Source organism: Phasianus colchicus, chromosome Z (assembly GCF_987193195.1).
Source record: "Phasianus colchicus chromosome Z, bPhaCol1.hap1.1, whole genome shotgun sequence".
Lineage (NCBI taxonomy): Eukaryota > Metazoa > Chordata > Aves > Galliformes > Phasianidae > Phasianus > Phasianus colchicus.
Genome location: NC_143476.1, coordinates 1,868,057 through 1,892,321, shown reverse-complemented (window position 1 = coordinate 1,892,321; position 24,265 = coordinate 1,868,057). Strand labels below are relative to the sequence as shown.

Genomic DNA, 24,265 nt, shown 5'->3' with positions numbered 1-24,265 from the left:
CTGAATTTCCCACCGTCAGTCCCACAGATTCCTTCTCTCCCATTGGAAACGTCTGGGACATTACTGAGAAAAACACTGCAATCTTTTGTTCAGGGGTTGGCAAAGGCAATGCTCCCCGCATTCCTTGCAGGGGGCTTTTTCCATGACTTTTTCACTGCTGTACACAAGTGCATACGGATACTTGGACACTCCGATGTAGGTCGCTCCAAAAGTAATGCCTGCTGTTGATTTCGATGGAAACTGCAGCTCTGCTGCCATCTGCTGGCACGACAACAGAACGTAATGGAGTATTTGTAGGAAGGTTCAGCCTCTGCTGCCGTACCACCAACAGTCACCTCTGATATCACGGGCATTCATCATTATCTGTCATCACAACACCTGAACGTACGGCCACTGACACAGATTGCTGACAAGGCCTACGATTAACCTGCAGCAATGAGGAAACCCATGAAGTCTACGTGGAAATGATAAAAGCTGACCAGGATAACTGCCAGCCAAGTTTCATGTTACAGATCGGTGCATCATTTCTGTATTTGGCAGGGTTGAGCAGTCGGCAGTTGGAAAACAAAGCACTGGATTTTGCAGTGTTAGTGAAAGAGTGAGATGTGAACAAATGAACCACTTGTCACGTTCTGCCTTCGTCTGCAGCGACATTAAACTCTGCAGAAATACATTTTTCCTGTGTTTGCCTGCATTTGTGAGGAACCGGGGCAGAAAGAGAGCAGCGTCGGGCAGAGGGGATGAAAGATGGAACCCTGCTTTCTCGGGCTCTCCTGCTCGCAGGAGGCCGCCACCGCAACCGCGAAGAACGTCTGCTTTATCCGAGACGCCGTCCCAGAGCGTTATGTGGAGACTTCCCACACTGCGGCACGTCCTCCGGCATCACCGCGAAGTGCGGACGCCTCGACCGCCGAGGTTCGCCGCTTCGGAGCCGTTCCCGCCAGAAGCGCAGCGACGGCCCGCGAGGCGCGGCGCGGTTCCGGCCGCTTCCCTCACTCACGGCTCCCCGAGGCGACGGAGCGGCCGCGCGGCTCTCGGCCGGGCGGCTCTCGCGAGAGCGGCCGACGCGGCGGGGACGTCGCCGGGGCTCGCCTGGAAAAAGCCTCGGGGGCGGAGCGGAGGCGGCGGGGCGCGAGGATCGCCCGGGCCGCTTTAACGAGGAGAAGCCGCGAGCCGCTCGGACGCGGGACCGCGCGGCGAGGGCGGCCGTCGGCGCCGCCGGGCGAGCGGTGAGTGCGCGGCTCCCGTTGACGGCCCGGCGGCCGCAGCTCCGGAGGCGCCGAGTGGCCGCGGCCGCGCCCGGCGGAAGGCTGACGCCGCAGCTGCGGAGCCCCGGGTGCTGCTGGGCTGATGTTCTTTTGTGTCCGTGAGATTGGCAGTGGGGCTGAGTGTTCCCTCAGCAGGTCTGTAGATGACACCGAGCTGTGGGCTGTGGTCAGCACACCGGAGGGATGGGGTGCCACCAAATGGACCTGGACGGGCTTGAGCACTCGGCCTGGGAGAGCCTCAGCAAATTCAAGTGCGAGGTCTTGCACCTGGGCTGAGGCAGCACCCATTAGCAGTACAGACTGGGGGATGAAAGGATTGAGCGCAGCCCTGCTGAAAAAGACCTGGGAGTGCTGGTGGATGGGAAGCTGGACATGAATCAGTCATGAAAGCCAACCGTGTGCTGGGCTGCACCCAAAGCAGTGTGGCCAGCAGGGTGAAGGAGGGGATCCTTCCTCTACTTTGCGCTGGTGAGACCTTACCTGGAGTCCTGTGTCCAGATGTGGAGTCCTCAGTACAGGAGAGACGTAGACCTGTTGGATTGTATTGAGTGGAGGGCCATAAGAATTATCCAAGGGGTGAAGCACCTCTCCTATGAGGACAGGCTGAAAGAGCTGGGGCTGCTCAGCCTGGAGAAGAGAAGGCTCTGAGGTGATTGTGGCATTTCAGTATCTCAGTGGGAGCTACAGGAACAAAGGTGATAGACTCTTTATCAGGCTCTGTTGTGATAGGACCAGGGGAAATGGTTTCAAGCTTAAAAAGGATGGATTTAGGTTAGATATTAGGAAAAAGTTTTTTACAGTGAAGGTGGTAAGGCAGTGGAACAGATGCCCAGAGATGTGGTGGATGCTGTGTCCCTAGAGACTTTCAAGGCAGTGTGCTGGATCAGACCCTGGGGAACCTGATGTAGATGTAAATGTCCCTGTTCATTGCAGAGGAGTTGGACTAGATGACTTCTAAAGGTCTGTTCCAACCCTAAGGATTCTATGATAAAAGACACTATACACACTCTCTTGGCTTTGATTTCTGTCTCTTGCCACTTACTCTTCCTTTCCTCCTGTCACTAATACAAACATCTCATTTGCTTTTCTCTATTTTGTTTCCATGTAATCTTCTAGTGTCTTCGGATGCCTTTCTTGCACTCAGTTTCTTTGTTTCCTACACAAAGGAAACCCACCCGTGACCCTTTCTTCCCCCCACTCCTCTAACTTCTTTCCAGGCATTCCATTCCTAAACTTATTGGTATTCTGAACTCTCCTCTGATTTCATCATGCAACAATCCATCCTTGACATCTCTCTAGAATTTCTCTCACTAAAGCCTTTGACTGCAGCTGAATCTCAGATCCACATCAGTATGCTTATCTTTTTCAAAATATCAGACACCTGCCTCACATTTAACCAGGCTTTTCTTACTGAATTCTTGCCCTTCCTCAGGGACTGTATCCTCTCTGAGCTTCTTTCATTATTCTCCATTTTTTTTTTTTTTTAGTTTTGTTTTGGGGGGGGTGGGGTAGGAGCAAGACAACACCTTTAACTTCCTATGGGTTTTGGATAAATTTTTTGTCTCTATCCACACTGTCTGTGGATAACTTTGTCGGGAAACAAAGTCAGTTCCAAATTCTGAGACAGAGAAGCAGATTAAAACTTGGTTTTCTCTCTTTGGTGCTCTCTTCCAAACATTCAGCAATCCACTCTATTTAGCTGTGACTAGAGGAAAACTCATTTTCTCTTGGCCACCTGGCAGCTTTGTGTCCTGTTTGTTCAGTCCTTAGTCACTGAGGTTATGGCCTGTGACTAGAGTGATGCAGCAGTGTGACAACCAGAATAACAAATAGCCACAGAGTTGAATTAGGTAGAAACAAGTCAGTTTTGAAATGAGTGTCACAGTACCTTGAAGAACACCTACATGAAGATTTACTGTCATTAAAAACTAAGTATTTGACTCGGTTGTTCAGCATTTGTGTGCGTGCTGCATGGCCTGAATTCAGTGCTCTACAAAAGTTTCTGTTGTTTGGCATAAAAGAGGTCTGGATCCTGTACTTTGCTACCCTAGTATCTCTGGTTCTGCTGGTACATCTCTTGTGCCTGGAGCTGGCTCTCCATCTAACTGAGGCATCATCTTTAACACTTAAAAAAACAAGCTCAAGGAAAAAAGGTTTTGGTGATGTGACATGAAAATAGACAGCACAAATACAGACCAGCAGTAACAGAAGATATACGTGCTAGGTGTTGAATATAATTTGGAAACCAAGCCACAGATGAGAGGTCTTACTTGATTTGGTTTATTTTTGCTAATCAGAAAGTCAGTAGATGTAAACTAGAGATGCATCAGAGGGATATTCAGTCAGGTGATGCAACATGTATCTAATTGTTTTTTCATAATTACAATGATTAATAGATATTAGCATGATGATGACTCTCTTCCTAGCTTAAAATATGTTATCACTAAATTTGAAAATGGCACACTAATAAATAGGGCTTCTAAAGGAGATGTGTTGGTAAAACCTTGTTTTATCTACTTGTTTTTCACTGTAATATCAATATATTGAAACCATTTGCACAGGGCCAAGTAATTGTGAGGGAATAAAACAGCATATGAGGTTATAATTACTATGTTAGGTAAAACAGAGCATTATCAGTCTTCGTTCTTGTTGGTTTTTTTTCCTTCCAATTACTTGATAGTCCAGGAAACTTTTCACAGCTGAGCCATTGTGTTTTCTTCAGAAGTTAGAAAGAAGATTGGCAGATTGATGTCCGTATTCAGCCATGCAGCAAAGTACTGGAAGAACTGCCCTATTTCATCCTACTCTTCTGTGAGTTTCTATTATTTACCACATAAGAACAACTTCTTTGTAATGTCTCCCTTGTAGAAAAATGACATGTTTATCTTCATTGCCAGCCCTTGATTTCCAGTGCATGTTCAAAATAGTTAATGGGTAAAGGAATGCTGGCTGGTTTTATGCTAAGAAAAAAAGCCTCCACAAGTTCACAGTTAGTAAAGTACACTTTTTTTTTTTTTTTTTTTTGCCAGATGGTCTGCTGGTTTCTCAAGTCTTCTTATGTAACATGAGGGAACATTTTGTTGTTTGAATTGTTATAACTGCCTATTTTCTGTGTTCAAAGGAATAGATTCCCTTACATCTGGGGTATTTTTAACTGGATAATGTAACTCAGAATGATAATATATAAAAACAGACTTCTGTGTTGGTTGTTGGAAAGAAAGTTGCATGTTCATTAGAAATACTAGAAATGTAATAATCCCATTTAGTAGTTAGTTTTTCATCTGAATATTAAGTTCTGAGTAGAAAAGAAAATAGCACTAAGTTTAATTGCATGCTTTGAACAAGGTTTAATAACCTATACACTTTCTTAAATATCCCTCAGTAGTGTATGCTATTATTGTCCTTAGAACCTCTGGATGTCCTTGTTTTAATGGTTCAAAGCATGTGAAAAATCTTTATCTCGAAGAATATAACAACTGGGATTTTTTATTTGTACATGATAACACACTAAATTATATCACCTTTAATTAATTTGATTAATTATAATTTAATAATTTAATAATTTAACTATATATAAAAATATATAGCCTTAATTCACTGCTGCAGATCTCAGTACAAAGATTGCTGGGGCAATGCTTTCAGAGCCAAAACTTCAGCTAGACTGTTGTGTCTTTTGAAGGAATTATGCAGATCCTTCCTATTTGAGGGTCTAGCTTTTGGCTGTCACCTTATGAAGTCACTGCTTTCCATGGACTTCCTGGCATTCGCCTTAATCAAGAGTTGGTGAGGGATAAAAGCCCCTGGCTGATCTCATATCTGCACTTCTTGCACAACCATTGTAGTAAGTATCATCCTTAATCTAACATTGTGAAATGGTTTAATTTATAATGATTAAAAAGGTGCAAAAACACGTCAACCTTCACATACCTTTGGAAGATCATAGAATCATATAATGGCTTAGATTGGAAAGGACCTTACAGGCCCCCCCAGCCCCAACCCCTGCCATGTGCAGGGCTGCCCCCCACCAGCTCAGCTGCCCAGGGCCCCATCCAGCCTGGCCTCGAGCGCCTCCAGGGATGGGGCAGCACAGCTTCTCTGGGCAGCTGTGCCAGCGCCTCACCAACCTCTGGGTACAGCATTTCCTCCTAACATCTAACTTAAATTGCCCCCTTTTTAATTTAAAATCATTTCCCCCTGTCCTATTACTAGCAGACTGTGTAAAAACTTGTAAGCTCCCTTCAAGTACTGGGAGGCTGCAATAAGGCCTGCCCAGAGCCTTCTCTTCTCCAAACTACACAAGCCCAGCTCCCTCAGCCTTTCTTCACAGGAAATGTTCTCCAGTCCTCTCATCATCTCCAAGGCCACCTCTGGACCTGCTTCAGCAGCTCCACATCCTTACTGTACTGGGATGCAGTACTCCAGATGGGGCCTCACAAGGACAGAGTAGAGGGGAGCAATAGCTCGGGTTGGGTAAAACCCAGCATCCTGGCCGAGAAGCAAGGATGTGTAAGCAGTGTGCTTACATGTATTTCTGAAGCTGTAGTTTGATTTTTATGGTGTATATATGTATGGGAAGAATGGCCTGAACCTCTGATTGATCACCTGAGGCGAGCAATGAGTCAGCCCTGGGAGCACAGGTGAAGGCAATTCAGCTGTGCTGCTGGAAGGAGTGGAGCCTGGCTGCACCTCTCCTGGTCCCATTTAAGAGCTGACTACCAGTGGGGAAGGATCTTTTTCTGGAGATCCCTTCTTTGGAGTTTTACAGCAAGCCCAGGTAAGCGTAAGCACTCTATCTGTTCTTTCTTTGGTGTATGTAATAATCTGCTTAGCCAAACTCTCTTGTGTTTCGTAATTATAATGTCTGTGTATTCATTGATTATACAGTATAACTAAGGTTTTCTAGCATGTGTTCACTGCAGTTGGGAATTATCTAGGGCAAACACGAAAACCTGGCAAACTGTAGTATTGTGGAGTAAAGAGAAATCCTGCAGTAGAACAACTTGCAAGCAGAGGCATCTAAGCAGAGAACTAATCGCTTAATAGTATATTTTATCATTTGTTTTCTTGAAAGCAAGAAGGCAAAGTGGAAGTGAAGAAGTAAGAATGGACATCATGAAAACATCAGCAAGAATTTCTGTTCTAAAAGTAAGCTAGAGAAGGAGTCTGTAAATACTTACAATTCCACATTAATCATAAATTATTTTTCTTGAGTTCCTATATTCAAGTTTGTTTAAATAAGAGGTTGACATAATCTCTGTTTATGCTTGTGTGTGCATAGCAGTATATTTGGAGATGCTCAGGTTAATGGTGGGCCAGTAACTCAGTCACTCTGTTATAGCAAGAAAGGGATGTTTTAAATTCTTTATTTATTAAATATTTAATTATAATATATAATATATATATATTAATATTTTATTTAAAAATTTAAATAAAATTTAAATATTATAGAAATAGTTGCTAGTCAAAAATGGATTTTTTTGGTTCCCAGTCCTTACCAATACATTTCTCTGGTCTTGAGTCCACAGATGGGTCGCTCATTACAAGATGAAGAAAATCCAGCAGAACTGTGTGGAGCACTGAAGGCATAGCAAAATAATGGATCGTCAGTACCAGATGATGTATGTATTTCTTAAAATTCCCATGTTTTTATGTAGCAATATAGATGGCTCTACTTATCTTGTCCTTAGTGCACTTCAAATACTTTGATTCCAGCCTGTTCTGACTTCCTTGTCAGTACCAACTGGGGTACAAATCATCTCACTTGACATCAAACCTGTAACCGTTAGGTGTGAAGTTAAGCTGGCTGAAGATCAGATTTGGCTGCTATGGACGTTCTAAGTGCATCTACAGAGGAAGCTTAATCTTTCCCATCCCAGATGGCTGTCTTGAAAAGGTATGGATTGCTATCCTTAATCACTCCTTTCTCTTTGCTGAATATGTAGGGAATCTAAATATTGATTTAAGATGATATGTCTAATTTTTGGATGGCTGATTCTAGAGAACAGAAATTCTATTTTAAGGAGGCACACAAATCCTTCCATGCAGTACTGTTCTCATAGATAGAGTGTAGTTCTTGTAGGCCTGGGATGTAGGTACTTACGTATTTTGAGGAAGATAACAATTTAACTGCTCTGTTCTGTACTCTTGGTGTATTTGGTGCTGGGGGAGAACTGGTCCATTAGGATCCTGGTATGAAAGGCACTCAGAGTCTGTAAGGTACCATTTGACCTGCTGTTTATTAGATTGAATGCTAAAAGGACAGAATAATAAATAACTGATGTCCCTTTAGATGCTAAGAACCCCAAGTTATGCAGCACCGAAGAAGCATCTGATCCCTGCACAACACTATGCAGACCCCTTATTTGAAGGGGTACTCCCATTTGGATAATTTCCCAACATGCCAGCTTTTTGCTGTACTTCTAGACAAAGTCAGGATAACCCAAGTGGCATAATCACTGGTACTAAATGGGAGCTGGAGTTTTTGTGAAGGAAACTTAAACTTGATTGCAGTACTGAATCAACAGGTGAGAATGATGCCTAGAGCACAGATCCACAGCAGTTCTAGCTGTTCGGTTATGTTCACTTGTAGCCTTTAATGTCAGGAAAGGAGTTGAGCACTGAGCTGTGTATGCTCTGTTTTGCTGAGAGTTGCAGTGTGACTTATTGAGTCAAACTGCCATCTCTTCCTGGAAGGCAGGTTCCATTTAAGACACTTTTGTGGCTCACACACTCCAGATTATGCAGACGCACATTTAAAGGTTGTGAATGACTGGCTCTGGGTCTTTTGAAATGCTCCTTTCCTACCTATCTACTTCAACAAGTCAATAGTTTTGTGTCAAGTTAAAGATCAGAGGGCATTATTCTACCTGATCGTATTTGTGGCGTGGAGACAATCACTGTGGCAGATTTCCTGCTCTGAAGAGTACTGCTATGGCATTTAGCTAAGAAACAGAAATTCTGTTGGAAAGACAGACCTCTTCTGTTACTGAGGCTTACTGTGTGGAAGTGCTTTTTTTTGGGAGAGCAGTTTGAAGGAAATCGTCCTGAGAGCTTGTGACAATTCTAACTGAAGACAGAGCTGTTTAGATCTGTTTCCAACCACCACAGAGCCAACAAGAAAGCTGCCCCATCTCCTCTGTAGAGGTCTTATGTGACTGATGATGGGGCAAGGCCAGGGCCTCCTTCTGTTACCTATCCCCCTGTCAAGGAAGAAGCATTGCTGCACTTGTGTTTTCCAGAAGAGGTGACAGACCTTGGCAGCGTGACGTCTGTGATGCTAGCAAGGAAGTCAGGCTGGTCCTATGTAAAAGTGAGAAAAATCATCTGGATAGAAAATCATCTGGTAAATATTGCCTTCATAACCTGGGGTTCCCTTATTGCATCCATGTGCAGAGGGACTGGGCTTTTTCTTGGTGATGGACTGACAGATTAATGAAGAAGATTCAGTATGGATCAGATAGATAGAATTGGAGCTGAAGGTCTCAGCAGCAGTATGAGATGCCTAAGCAATGTCATCCTATGAACTCAGAAAGCTCAGGGTGCATTACAGCCATACATGAATTCATGGAGTTCAGTAGAAGACTCACGGTAGGGGTTGCATGGTCAAGGCATCTGGCTTTTGGTCTGAAATATGCTGCATTTAACACACGACTCAACCTGATGGTGTGGGGCCAGAGCAATGGAAATCTGTGCCCTAATTAAGTCAAATTATGGGCCTTGCAGACAAGTTTAATGTCAATAGAAAGATCAGAATTTCCCTTCTCCTATTAGAAGCTTTTAGTAGAAAAGAAAATAAAGCTTGAAATCATGCTTTTTTAAAAATTATTATTATTTGGAAGAGAATATCAGTGTACAGTGTGGTAAATGCAGCTGAATGAAAGGATTTTCATTTGTAATTGGCTTGAAGCTAATTTCTTTTCTATTAGGATCTCCTCTACCAAGATTTAATAGTAATCAGAGGGCTAAGGAGGCTTCCCATGCTCTTCAGTTGCAGTAGCATGCGCAGTGTCAATTAACTGGTCTGTAGGTGAAGTCTGTGCCCTTTATCTCAAACCCTGGGCACCGCCTGCCTTTTAACTACATTTCTGGCTTTTCATCTGATGTTCCTACCCTTGTTTACAGATTCTTGATTTTACCTTGGTAATCCAGTTTGGCTTGAAACTTTATTCTGGACTATGAGCTTTGATTTCTTCCTAGGTTAACAAGAAAGCAGGCATAGTTTTAGGTTTGCTCAAAGAAAGCTTAGCAGTGATTATGTGGGGACGTTTTAGAAGTCAAAGGTCTAGTTTCATTTGATTCTGTTTTCTGTATTGTTTACCATCTCTATCTTAATGTTTGGTGGCATAGCTGACTTCATCTCCCCAGCGTCACCGATTCATTCCTAAGTTTGTTGCTTGGATGAATCTCAGCTGTATTCACTCCTCTCTGTGCCTTATTCTCAGATTTCGTCGTTTCCTCTTTTTTTTTTTTTTTTTCCCAGGCATTTATTGAAGTGCAAACTTTTCCATGTAGTCCTCTTTTTCCTTTGGTGTCCAGACAGTACTACCTCCTCTTCATCCTGAGCTGATGAGATTTATTGCCACCCTGCTTCAGTCTGATCAGGGAGTCAAGAACTGTCTTCCTGCTTATGGAATTGTTAAAACTTTCCCAACCGTGCTTTTTAAGAGTTTCCAGTCTCTTGAGTTTACTGTGGCAAGATCAAGGTTCTCAGAATTCTTGTATGCCTATTCATTATGAGTAAAAACAATGTTTTTCATCTGTCAACTGAAGACATGCTCAGAGTGCGAAGTAAACATGCTACAACAAACAGCAAGAAGGCTAAGCCTTTAAAATCCCCTTTATTTGCTGTGATTTGTGACTGTTGTCTTTCATTTTTTTGAGTTTTGTAGGACTTGTATCTAACCCGCTTACCCTGTGGCATTCATTCAGATGTTGTACAGGTCAGAGCTGAAGTCTGCATTTGTGCGTTTGAGATTTGCTGTAGTTGGAGTCTGGCTTTAATGTATTGATTCACTGGATGAAGGACTGATTCAGCCTTGATGTGACTGTTAAACTGCAGTAGATAGAGACCTTGACCACAGCTTGCCCAGCCTTGAACTTGGCCGTCATGATCACTTGGCACTCCTCCTGGAAAGCTGCTGAGTATAAACTTAGCCTGAGAAGATGAATCTGTTAAATTATGTAACTTCTAACAGATGGACTTGCTTGAACACAGAAGTCTCTGTTATTGTATGGAAAATGCCTTTAGAATTGAGGAAGAATGTATGAAAAGGAAAAATATGCAAAATTTGCATTTTCTTTGGCTATGGGATACTCAGAGCAACTTAACAGTTAAGGTTGGCATGTAAGTAATGTGAGATAAGATGAAGCTTCTTTTTGAATCTGAAGTTTTCAAAACTTCAGAGATGACGTAGATGCTATTGCAAAATAGCATAGTGGTTACAAGTGACGTGCTTTTGTACCCATATAACAAGCAGAAAAGATTGTGTATTATTTAGAATAATTTAGAATAATTCAAATAGAATTAGAAAAAATCCTTTATGTAAGCAAGAATGAATTTGGTATTCTAAGCACTATCATTCATGGAAACTTGTCAGTGCTCATGTATCATAGATATCTACTGGGATACTTACAAATACATGCACTTAGGTACAAGACCTAATATTTGCAAACTAATGAAGATCATTTAGTTCAGACACTGAAACTAGCTAAAAAGAATAACCTTAATAAAATAAAATAACCCCACAATTATCAACTGCTAGGATTCTGATAGGCTTTTGTAACAAGTCTTTGTCTCGGATACTAAAAATACCTTTGGAAAAGACAGATGGGGAGCTTTCTGACTGGTTTTGTGAGAACAGCCAAAATGTGCTCTGAAAAGGAATTTCCTCCTGTATGACCTGATGCACTGATGTGTGTCCAAGCTGCAGCTCATTTCACAAGTGTTGCTGAGCTTGTTAATGGTGCGTTGAGAGAGCTTTTCCTTATCTGAAGCTGCTCATTAATGACACAGAGGATCTACATAACCTTAATTGGTTTCAAATACCTATATGCTGAACTCAATTACGTAAATTTGATTTCTCTTCATTCTTTGGAGATAATTTGATAGGAATATCTTCATCTTAGCTAAAATGATCCCATTTGCTCCTGCTAGTATAGGTATTGCTGTCCACATTTCTTAAATAATCACAGATTTCTGTAAATTGCATAGTTAGTCAGGATAAGACAGCTGTTAAGTTCCCCAGACTGGCTCATATTGCATTGTATACATTACTGTTTTTGAAACATTGCATATACCTCTGCTGACAGCACTTTCATATCTTCAAGATTAACCTTCCATTGAGTACAGTGATACTATGGTTTTCTTACTGCTTTACCCCAGCCTATGCACATCTGATTGCTGTTGTGGGTTCTTCCTTGTATAGGTTTGATTTCACACATCTTGACAGTATTGACCTGTATTAAATTGTATAAAACCTTTTGCTTGGAGAGTAATAAATGACTTTACCCCGGAAAGAACAGAAATATTCCTTCCCTCCTTCCTTCCTCCCTCACTTACTGCTTTGGCTTATTGTTGGAAATGCAAAACTCCTAGAGATCTGATTTCAAGTGTTTCAAATATTCTCTACAATACTTGTCATTAATTTCTGTTATTGCTTTTTTGCCCACATTCTATTTATTATATGGAGCTGGCCTCAGTATGAACCTTGAGAGGTTACCATCCAGGAGCATTAAAGAGATTTAAATCCCTTAATGTTCAATGCATTAAGAACTATTTTATGATATGGCAATTAAAAATGACATGCTGTGGAAAGTAAGAGGATCCCACAGAGTATGTTACAGGTATGGATCATCAGAAAATGAGCAGTATGTTCAACTTCTCCCCTTGGCCTCTTCTTATCTCATAAAAACTGTAACTTTCAAAACATAAAGGAAGCAGTACAGATCTCTACTGGGTTGAAGGATGATGTTTTGTTGCAGAATGGAAAGTTGCAAGTTATTAGAAAAAAATGACCATTGAAAGTGGTCAATTTATGGTGCAGGAAATCTAATTTCTTGGAGCTGTGTGTGCATGTATGTTCTCACTTCATCACTGTTTCCAGATGATGGGGCTACAGACTCAGGCAGTAACCATCATCAGTCATCATTAGTCTCAAAGTTCAGATCTTCTTTCTGACTTTTTAGAGATCATTTGAGATGTTTGTAGCAATGGTCATGGCATTCTCTGTTTGGCTGCAGCTCTGACTAAATGGAATAGAATTATGAAGGAAAATATAGAAGCTGATATTCCCTGGGCAAACCTGCATGCCAAATGTACCTTTCGCAGAAAAAGATGTAATGTTTTAGAGCTCAGGAGAGCTGTAGCCATACACTACAGGCATATTTGATGAGCTTGCATTCCCCTTCTGTTGAATCAGAAATCTGGGCTAAGCAGGAACTTTGTAGGGAAGAGAAGATAGAATGTGTTCCTTTCCAGGCTCACTTGGGAAATGTCAGGTCTTTCTAAAGGCACCATTCAGCCACCGGCATTTTTGCCAAAAAGATAACAAGACAGCCAGCACTGCAGAACTGAGTATTCTCCATGTATTTACTCATAGCCTGAAATAGAGTATGCCAGTTGTCTTTAAGATCATCAGTATACAGTTAAGAAGTGAGCAGCTGACAAAGGTAAGGGCATACCAATGAGTCTTTCCATTATGAAAGATTTTCATGTAGTCCTTAACTCTAAGTATTACAGATTGGTCACAGTCACAAATCCCATCTTTCATCCCAAACCTATTAAGCTATTGCAAATTGACCTTATCTGAGCCCTGTTCTTTTTTCTTTTTTTAACTTAACTGCTTATTATGTATTCATTTTATGTATCTCTTATTTTTGCCTTGCCTCGAGCTGGCAGTCACTTTAAGAAAGCCATCTAAAAAACTCTCTATATCTCTATTTAGTATGTAAGTAAATCTTGGTGTGAATTGTAGTGTATGCGTATCTTTGTTTCATCTCCTGTACTACATAATGTGGCAGTATGGCTTTACTCTTTCCAAAGCAGTATGCCTTCTCAGAAAGCACTTCACTGACAGCTGAAGCTGTTCCTGTGTTTTTGAAATGTCAGGGGGATAAGAAATGCCATGTGGCAGCAGCAGCTGTGCTGGCTGCATCTCCTCTGTTGTCTGGGGGAACATCTGATAAGGTGCCCATCTTGCACCTTATCTGTGGCTGCAGTGGAATGTGTAGCAAGGCAGAAGCAAAAGACTTGAGCTTTGCAGCTGTGAAGAAAACCTACAAAATAAGACAGTTACTCACAGCTTGAGATAAAAGTGACAGATGTGAATAATGAAGAAGTCCGTGTAATATCTAACCTTCTTCCTCATCTTCCTCAAAGCAGAGATTCACTGTCAGACAGGCTGCTTCAGACATTGATCTCGTATTATCACACATCTGGAGCAATGACAGCCTTTGCTTACTGCTTACAGGGAGACCTCTAGGGTAAATGCACACACAAGTGTACAAGGAGAGTTAGCAGTTGTCACTCTTCCCAGATGCACTGTGACATGGGATGTGTTCAAGGTAACAGACTTGCTGGAGGGGCAGATTTCCTTGCAGCTTTATAGGAAACCTGAGAGCTCAGTGCAGAACTCTATGATAAAACACCCGTAGTAAAATCTATTTAAGAGGTGAATCCTCCTGGTTTCCATGAAGTTCGTGACTCCCTAATAATGAAATTAAAATTTGCACGATTGGAAATTATATGTTTGGTTCTTTTGATCCCACTGGACTTTAGTTTTAATATTTACCTTCCTGCCTATTGGGGTACTTGAGTAATTTTAATCTGCCACAATATTATGCAGCTCCTCTCTTTAACAGAGTGGGGTAGGCTGTTAACAACTTGGCTGAGGGAGCTGGCATTGTTCAATCTGCTGGAGAGGAAGCTCAGGAGAGACGTTATAGCTCTCTCTACCTACCTGAAAGGAAGTTGTAGCCAGCTGGTCTCGGCCTCTTCTCCCATGTAACTAGTGACACGACTGGAGGAAATGGCCTCGAGTTGCACCAGGGGAGCTTCAGGTTGGACATTAGGAAATAGTACTTCTCTGAAAGAGTGGGCAGGCACTGGAATGGGCTGCCTAGGGAGGTGGTGGAGTCACTGACCCAGGAGGCATTCAAGGAACGTTCAGATGTTGTGTTGAGGGACGTGGTTTAGTGAGAAATATTGGTGATGATCTTGCAGGTCTTTTCCAACCTCGGTGATTCTATGATAGCAGGAGAAATAGTTATTGCATATCCTATTTTTTCTATTCTATATACGTCACTTTGTATTTGGGCTGCTGCTTGGGATCTGCTCAGGATCACAGATTATCTTAAATACTTTTGATCTATAAAGATGAAATTAAGAATGCAGATGGGGTGGATTTTAATAGTAGCTTTTGGGTGAATACCAAGGGTGTAGAAAGGGATTTGAAGTATTTTGATGGAGAGAGAGAAAAAAAGATCTAGTGGAGATTGTAGAGATTGAATTGTCTTTCCTTCTTCATGTATCAAATTTGTTAATAGAGAAAGTGCTCTTTAAGATCAAGCGAAGGTGACAAATTTTAATTAAATCATGTCTTTACGGATTTTTTTTCTGTTCTTATACAGTCATCTAAAAATGTTGTGAAGAAGACTGCAACATTTCAGAGGAAGAGTGAGATTCAGTTTCCAGTTAATTGCTTTCCTGAACATAGGTGTCCTCATGTCGGTGTGCACATGGAGCTAGGAACTTGGCTCAGTTCCCCACATGCAGGCACTGATGAAAGTTGAGGTGCTCTAGGGTGCTCCTTGTTTCCTGCTGCTGGCTCAGACGAGTCTGGGTGTCTCTGAAGCTGCCTGTCACGTTCAGCAGTCCTGTATGTGCTGAACTGCAGCACAGTTCTGTGCACTTTTAAGGCCATGCTGTTGGATAAGGTGATGAGAGCACTTGACCAGTATAGGGCAGTGCAGGAGCACAGGATTCAGTATTGTCTTGAGACTTTGGAGAGGAGAAATAAGATTCAGCTACAAACAGGTCCCGAACTGGGAAAGGGTCTTCCATCCCAGACAGATCCTGCTGATGAACTGCTCAGCATAGAGTTGCCTCCTGCTCCCCAATGAGGAAACATCAGCAGGAGCAGAGCTGAAAGCCTCATGATCAGGGACTTTGCCTGAAAGAGAGTTAAATGTGGCTCTAATTCTTAGTCTGAAAACCATATCAACAATTTATTCAGTTACTGTTTATAGTAGAAGTAGCTACACAGGCTTACAATCCATACAGGCTCCAGGAATGCCTTCTATTTATGTGCATTTTTGGTTTGTTTGTTTTCCCGTTGATCTCCAGATGGGTTCTTCATTTGTTCACATGAGAAAAAAATGAACAGAAGTAGAGAGGTGTGAATTGAGTGTGTGTATATACTTTTACATCTGTTTCTTGTGCTTCGTGTGCTCTATAGGAACGAGGGTGACCTGGATGCAAACTCCATAAGGCTGTGGGGGAAACTTAAATATATTCCTACTCCCTGGGTGGCAATTAAGTATTTGTTATCTTACAGAAGGAGGCTGTGTATGAACTGAAATGCCTGTCAATTTCTAATGACATTTCTGTAAGTCTTGTGGTGAAAGTGGTGAAGACAGATGAAAGGCAAGTAGGTTGGTTTATTAAATGATCGTTCTTCACATTGAATAGCAATCTCATGCACTCTGAATCCAAGTATTAGAGCCTCTTGTTGTTTTGTAACTTGATCACAGCACAGTAACTCCTAAGCTAATTTCTTAAAGGCTCATCTGTAGTCTCAGCTGATTATGCTCCGACAGTGAAATGTTTGGGATGGAAAACAGCAGCAAATGTAGATCACTGATTTATTTTATTGCAGCCATTATGTCTACCCTTGGAGGACTTATAAGCAAATTCTGTTTTCCATGTATTGAAGCTAGAGTAAACCTTTGCTCCAACAGTACTAAATGTAACTATCTGAAATGTTTTGTAGTGTATCAGTAGTTAAGAGTGAGCACCCTATTCAGAGTCACTGAAGTCAAAGACTTGCAGGTAGCTGTCAGAGCTGAAGACAAGTGGCTCTGTGGGCATGTTGCATAGCCACGGTCCCGCATGCATCCCTACTGGTGGACAGGCTGTCAAAGTGCCCTGTGGTTCCCCTTCAGCCTCTGCACTTTCCTTCTCAGGGAATCAGAGTAAGAGATCAAAGGCAGAGAGAAGGTGCACACTGTTTTGCCCACCTGTATTTTCTGGAGAAGTGCCTTCAGATGTCTTGGCACAAGTTTTTCCCTAATGATTTTGTAGGGCTTTGCACATGGCTGCAGACTAGCACTGTCTGAACACACAACATAAAGGTAGTGTAGATGCCCTGCTCACAAAGAAGCAAAATTGCCTCTGACAGATTCTTGGAGATACCAGGCAAAGTATTCACAGGTAGACCAGTAATCATAGCAAGAAAAACTGTGCTCCCCCAACTGGTGAAGGGGCTCTATGGCTACACAGCACTCCTTCCCAGGAAGCAGCCTAGCTCCAAGAGGTACTCTCTTGTTGTGGTCTTATGATTTTTGGTCAGTATTCCACATCATAACATCACACTGTACTGGGAGTTAAAGGGTTAGTACTGCAGCTCAGTGGCTTGTCAGCATTTCTGGTTTCCTGATCTCAGAAGAAAAGAGTGAGCTACAACTCCCAGAAGACTTCATTGTTCCATTTCCATTCGAACAAAAAGATAAAACTGGCGGAGTCTCAAGACTGCCTCTCTTTGCTCTCTGTGCTCCTGGCTGTCTCTCCTATAGCATTAGAGTAAGGAATGCAGTTTTGTAAACTCTCTCCTATTTTATTTGAGTTGTTAACTCCAAATCCCATCGTATTCTATTATCTCACATTGTGCCACTATATTTTTTAAATGAAGTTTTTCCCTTAGTTCACTGCTGCTGGTTTTCTTGCCTCTTCCCCCACCCTTTTCTCTTCCCAGTCCATAGATCCCTTAGCTCCCTGTCACCAAACCTGGCCAAGCTACGACAACTTCCTTCAGTGACTGGCCCTTACATGAGCCCAGGCTAACAGGAGGGGACTTATTTTCTGGAGAACATTTTTGTCCTTTTGTTTTTCTTCTAAAACTGTGCAAGCTTTGGGTAGCAGTGTCATGGTAGGGAAAGGAGAACGTGTGGACTTAGCAACAGGTAGGACATACTGCCACCTGCAGAGCCTGAGTTGACTTCAGACAGAGCACAGAGGGCACCTGAAGAATGGGGGATAGGGCATAATGGATATACCTCATCTTACTAGAGGATCATTAGGTGAGGTAACTGGAGGTAAAAGGTAAAGGAGTTTACACTAGACAGCAGGGATTTATCTGAGCATCAGCTTAGTAAGGGCTGTGCAGAATATCTCATCGTGCCAACCTAGCTTCTCCCCATCTCACTTTTGAGCACTGCACAGGCTTTTTGACGTGCTGTACTTTCTGACGTGGTGGGACTCAATAGTCAGGAACCAGAGGAGATAGACCATACCCTCTCAGCCCACCTGGAGGGTTTGGTTTGGAAATGTCTTGGGCTGATGCAAGCGAACAAATCAGGAAATAATTTTTGCTGCTGTATTTTCAGTTAGTGAGCAGGTGTAGCTTGTGAGCTCTCAGGGCCAAATAAGAGAGTATTCAGGAAAAGCAGCATTACCTTTAGAGTGAGGGTGGAACCACTGGTGTGATGAAGTTCTGAAGTGTGGTCCAAACTACTTAAAGTAAACTCCAGATTGAATGAATATAGCTTCACATGAAAAATGAAGCTGTGTAAATGCTTACAACACGACAGTCTTGAAAAATACAGGTCTCTAGGTGTTAGATTCTTATATCCTATTGGGGAAATAAGTTGTGTGATTCCTAATGATTTCATCTGGGAGCACCCAAAGGTACAAGAAGAGTAATTTCAGAGAATTTCAATTGGAATCACAGAATCACAGATTCTGGAAGGGCACCTTTGGAGATGTTCTAGTCCACTGCTTGCTCAGGCAGGGTGTTGCTCGCAGACGTGTCCAATTGGGCTTGAGCATCTCCAGAAATTCCATCACCTCTCTGGGCAATCTGTTCCAGTGTTTGACTTCTCCTGGAGTAAAACTGTTGTTTTTCTGTTTTGTTTTTCCTATTTATACAGACTTTCACAGGTGTTCACTTTGTGTTCATCACTTGTTATCCTGTCACTGGGCAGAATCTGGCTCCCTCCCTCTTCTTCATTCCTTCCTATCAAGAATTTATATCATCAACAAGATCCCCCTAAGCCTCTTCTTTTCCAGGCTGAACAGTCTCAGTTTTTTCAGCTTCTCTTCATGTCACATTATCCTCTTCCTTTGTTATTTTTGTGCCCCTTCACTGCACCTGCTGCAGTAGCTTCCTGTCTCATACCAGTAAGCCCAGAGCTCCAGATGTATCACACCAGAACTGAGTACAGGAGAGGGAATTCCTCTGCTGACCTGCTGTCAATGCCTTGCCTAACGTGACTCTGGAGGTCGTTGACTTCCTCTGCTGTGAAGGCACAGTGTTGGCTTGTAGTCAGCTTTTTGTCCTGCAGAACCCAGATTCCTTTCTGTAGTGCTTCTCCTCATCCTGTCGTTAAGTACTGGGGAGTCATTCCTTGACAGACACAGGACTTTGCATTTCTTCTTGTTGAATATCACATGATTCTTTTCAGCCTAATACTGCAGCCAATCCAGCTCCCTTTGAATGGCAGCACACTCAACTAGTGCCTCAGCAGCAATGTTGTGCCATCTACAAACTTGATGAGAGTGCACTTTGTCCAGACGGTCAGGTCATTAATGAAGATAGACAATGTTGGCCCTGATGTTGTCCCCTGGCATACTTGTTGTGGTTTCAAGATTTCTGCTATTGGTATTCCACATCATAGCATCAGGTAATGCACGGGGAGTTAAAGAGTTAAGGCTTCAGTTCCATGGATTGTTGATAGTTCCTGGTACATTTCACAGAAGAGAAAGAATGAACTGTATCTCCCAGAATACTTCACTGTTCCATTTCCATTTTCTGCTTAAAGGGAAAGAGAAAACTGGGAGTCATGAGACTTCTTTTTCTGCTTGGCTCTGCAGTGTATGCTCCGTAGCTGTCTCACCTTCAACATTAGAGTAAGGCCTTTGGTTTTGGACAATCTCTTGTTTATTTAATGTATTAGCTACAATTCCAATTGTATTGTGTTATATTGCATTCTCTCACACTGTGCTCTAATACTTAGTGAGTTAATTTTCTCCCTTAGCTCGTTGCTGCTGTTTTGTTTTTAGACCCATCATAGGGTCCCCCTGTGCCATTTAGTCAAGGAACCACGTCGAAGCAGGTCAGAACTGTGACAGTGCTGTATCTGAATAACTGGGTAAAAGGCATGAGGTGCACTGAGTAGGACTTCTGCTCCACCATACGTTTTTGTTGAGTTTGTAATATAGAGCTGGTTGTATGGAAGTGGAGCTTAATTGTAACTTTCCTAAAATCAGAATGCTGTAATGTTGTAATTCCAAAGATGTTCACTAGATGTTTCCCATTTACAAGTATTTATAGCTGACCTACTGTTACTGAATCCTCGCTAATTTTGTAGTTACTTTTATTCTTTGAGAGATATAACTGTGAGGTGAGAAGATGAAAAATTCATTGCACTCTGCGGAGAAGAAAGGCAATTTTCTTTGTATGAATGGCAGAACAGCCCCATGGCAAGACTTGTAGGGTGAGTTAATACCTTTTTCTGGAGTAACTGAAAAAAATAGAGAAGACATGAAAGCTGCTTGCAGTTCTGAAATGGGGGATGTATGGCAGAATAATTAATATTGACCTCCAAAGGTAAATCCAGACTGAGAACAGTTGTAATGACTGCAACTGCACAATGTTGCTCAGTTAAGGGCAAAAGTACTAAGAGAATCTGCTGGGAAAAGGTGAAAAGGAGTTGGGGGATGTTGTCTGTAAGAGTGGATGTGATGATGCCCCAAATTGCAGGTGTATTTTGGATGTTGGCAGCAGTGTTTTCTTTGCTTAACTCTGCATCATGGTATGAGTGGTGAGAGGCAGTCAGAAAGCTCACCTGGCTGTCTGCTCAACAGGGATCACACTGAACCTCTATTTCAGTAGCGAAAAAATGGTTAATATATGATGTCTGACTGCTAGCAGTCAGTTTGGGTATGCAATTTCTGTGGGAAGAATGATGGAACTGAGCAGACAGCTGGCCTTCTAGTTGTCCCTGAAAAGCAGCTTATGCTACCATGGCTTGGAATCACAGAATCATGGAATCATAGAATGGCCCGGGTTGGAAGGGGCCTCAAGGATCATGAAGCTCCAACCCTCATGCCACGGGCAGGGCCACCATCCTCCAAATTTAGTACTAGACCAGGCTGCCCAGGGCCCCATCCAACCTGGCCTTGAACACCTCCAGGGATGGGGCATCCACAACCTGGAAGATCTTCCTGGAAGATCTGGGCATTCACTTAGGGACTACCTGAGTTCAGTAACTCCTCTGCTACCCGTAGAAGTACATGGAAATTGTGAGTAAATGATACTACAGCACATCAACCAATATTAATACCCCTGCTAATGCTGATGGAGGTAAATGAATAGATGTAAGAAAAAATGGGAAGTTAGAAGACACAAAGTTCTCCTAAAACATTTGCTGAGAGTTTTACTCACGTGTTTCCATGTGTTAAAGTGGGACTGTTCATGTACATGAATACATCTTTGAAGGATTCACTCTTTAGCAACTTCATCTTTTTCACTTTAGAAGATTTTAATGTGACTGTTGTCCTTTCTTGAAAAGACAAACAGATATTTTACTGTAGTATTCTTTTCTTCTACATCTTTTTAGTTGTTTTACATAAACTGCTTTACATATTTGATTTTTTGAGACCTTTTATGCTTCTCTTACTGTATGATTGTCAATTTCTATAATGACTTTTTAATTTGTAATACATTCTATTGGTTATATTGCAATGAGTCACAAATATGTCTCATGCTCAGTTTCCTCTCATTCCCTTTGATCACTCTGTACGACTGATTTCTCAATACTGGTGTGCTGTCTTTCATGGTTTTTGTCTTTTCCTTTTGCAGAAATTGCTGACCTTCACACAATCACCATTCATCCATACTCTGTTCTCATCAAAGTTAATATGACCACAAGCTTTAGGCTTCTTTTTAGCTTTACTCTTTCTCATTTATCATAGATGAGCTGCATTTAAGCTACAGCCAACAGTACCTCCTTGCAGGTCCACGCACTGGAGATAACGGAGGTCCTTGCTGTGAAGAAAGGGGAATAGAGATGCAAGGGAATGATGGAGCTGAAAAGAAGTACAATAAGAGAGTTTGGCAAACTTTTTTCACAGGACAATGATTGATCAGTTTGCTCTCTTCTATTTATGAATCATCTGGAAGTGGGCTTTGCCACAGTGTATGCTCGATCTGTGAGTTGCTTTTGAGTTAATTACTATGACTATCAGCCTTTCTATTAATTTGTAACGTGTAATAATCCAAATCACCTGTGTGATGTCTTTTCCTTGGTTCAGAGATTCATTAATCCCACAAATGGCTTTCAATATAAATGTGAGTACGTTGATATAACTTTCTGTTCACAAATCTATGTTCAGAGAATAGAAGTAGTCCTACCTTAATTTTTTTTCTGCTTACAAACTGCCATAGAGTGTGCTTTCAAATTTACATGAAAAGAACACGCACAATGTGTTGAAGGAGAATTTACAGACATACAGATATTATTGTGCAATATTTGCCCACGTTTAAAGTGTTTGTATAAGTATCAAACGTGAGGAAGAATCAGAAACTCATTAACAGAATTTCATGTACATTTAATGTAAACACTATCTACTAAAGTCCCCAGTTAGGAAAGCATAACATGGTTAATGTATGTGACTCAGCTGAATCCCAGTGTTAAACGTGCTGTGATTAAGTAATGAATGGCTTTTGGGAAATGAATTGATGGTCTCAGGCTTGTTCCTGCTGGACAGTTATCGCTGTCATACAAATGAAATTGTTATCCTATTGCTTTACAAGCTAAGGAGAAGGATAATGAACAGGATAGATAAAGCAGCAGAACTATTCCTTGTCCTTAAAACATTTAAGTGGCATTTAATCATCTGGATGATATGGTAGTAACTTACATTGCCACTGGCCTTGCTGAAATCTTTGTGGCAAAAAATGTAACTTCCAAGGTCTCTAAATCTTTCTTATCAGTGACATCTCAGATGTAAATGTGCACGCAGGTTCCTACATCAGGTTGCTTTTTACTGTCAGAATTTTACACAGAAAGTTTTCTAAAAGCTTTACTACTTACTGGGAAATGAGTCCTCACGTGGAAGGAACCCAACCCTTGAAAACCAAAATGTTGGTTATAATAAAGCAAAATAACAATATGCAGTAATGCAATATTAATTAAATAACTTTTCTCGGGGAAAAAGTTCATAAGGTATTTTTCATCAGCTCACAAATGTTCGAGAGGAGTCCATTCTGTTAAAAAGAGCTCAGATACTTCCAGTACTTAAAGCTGAAGATACGTATTATGAAGTATGAAATGTCAGGAGATGCCTTAAGGTACCGTCTACTCCATCAGTGCCTAGAAAGACAGGATCAACCACAGATGTATATCATTCTTTACCACTGTCTAACTTGTTATTGAAGCTCTCAGATGACGTAGATCCTGTTTGTTGAACCAACAGTACATCTCATTGTTTAATTAGCACTGTTTATTCTTCCTCATGTCTGCTAGGATTCTTCTGTACTTCAGTTTAAGCCATGTTTTGTCTTACTGTCAATGGATTTATGTAATCCATACGTAATATGTATGCATGATGCCATGGGCTTCTCCTGCCCTATTCCCTACAAGGCTTTCTCCTCTCTATCGTGTGAGCCAGTTGTGAAGATTCTCTTTAAATCCTAATGATTAATATTTTTCTTTTTCATCTTTATTATTTAGTTGGTCTTCAAGGAATTGAGAAAATGACAACATGGCATAGAACTGTGGCTTAAACTCTCTTCTAACAGCTGTCACTAAACCAGCCATCTGTACAGTATCTGTAAGGATTCCTAAATATTAGTTTTTCTCTGTTTTTTGTTTTAGAAAAGATGATGGCTGTACCACGAGACACGAAGGACCCGAGAAAAGATGAAACAAAGGTCACTCATCTCTGGGCCCTGCAAACAGTGCAAGGCAAAAAACTCTTACCATCCCGAAGGCCCGTTGTTGCGCACACCACTGATGAATCATCAAATATCCAGTGTGGAACCCTGCAGATACCAGTAAGGTGTGCCAATTAACAGAGTAATGATGTAGATTGCTCTTAGTCATAATAGGCCATTAATTTTCTGGTAACTCATAATACAAATAAGACAGTAGCTATCCAAGCATCCCAGTCACCTCAATTTCATGTAGTAGTTTCCCTCCAATGATTTTCTTCCCAGTGGGAAACTGTCCTCATGGATTATTATAAAACCATTTTTCTTGTCTTTCATATCCCCTCTGCTTCCACTCATTTGTACAGTCTTCTTCCCAGATGCTTCTACTGAGAATGTCAGTAGGAAAAATACAGCAACAATAAAGCCAATGAGATAAAGGGTGAAGAATAAAACTAGGAGATTTGAAGTTGGACAAAGGGTTGCTTTCTTCAGTTCTTCAGTTCCTCTTTAAAATATATAAATATAAATATAGCATTAGTGATAGGGTACCACTTTGCAACTTAATGCTTCCTCAAAAACATGCTATTGTTGCTAAGAATCGTATCGCCCCTGTGGGTTTTGGATCAGCTGTATCCTTGAGAAGTCTCCTAAAGTCTCTCTGCTCTGAAGCAGACACTCATGCCAAGAACAGGAGTGCTAGAGATGGAATACCACACGTGCTTCAGAGTTTACACACTGCATAGTGCTACAGGCAAAGAGGCATAAAGGAGGAAATATGCAGAGCAAATGTGGAAGTTTCATGTGAGATTATCTTCTCCTCTTTTACCAGACCACCACTAGATTAATGCT

General features: G+C 41.7%; 1 long non-coding RNA gene across 5 annotated transcripts; it reads left to right on the top strand.

Annotated features, from left to right (window-relative positions):
* The first annotated feature begins 329 nt into the window (after positions 1–329).
* On the top strand, positions 330–23,883 carry LOC116239731 (uncharacterized). 5 transcript variants are annotated; one of them, XR_016461817.1, is made up of 7 exons: positions 330–4,079; positions 4,948–6,413; positions 6,794–6,886; positions 6,981–7,161; positions 19,871–19,976; positions 21,344–21,693; positions 23,361–23,883. It is a non-coding gene; the product is annotated as an uncharacterized LOC116239731 (long non-coding RNA). The 5 variants fall into 5 exon arrangements; XR_016461819.1 differs by having other exon boundaries at positions 6,787–6,886; positions 7,055–7,161; XR_016461816.1 differs by having other exon boundaries at positions 6,787–6,886.
* Positions 23,884–24,265: the final 382 nt, after the last annotated feature.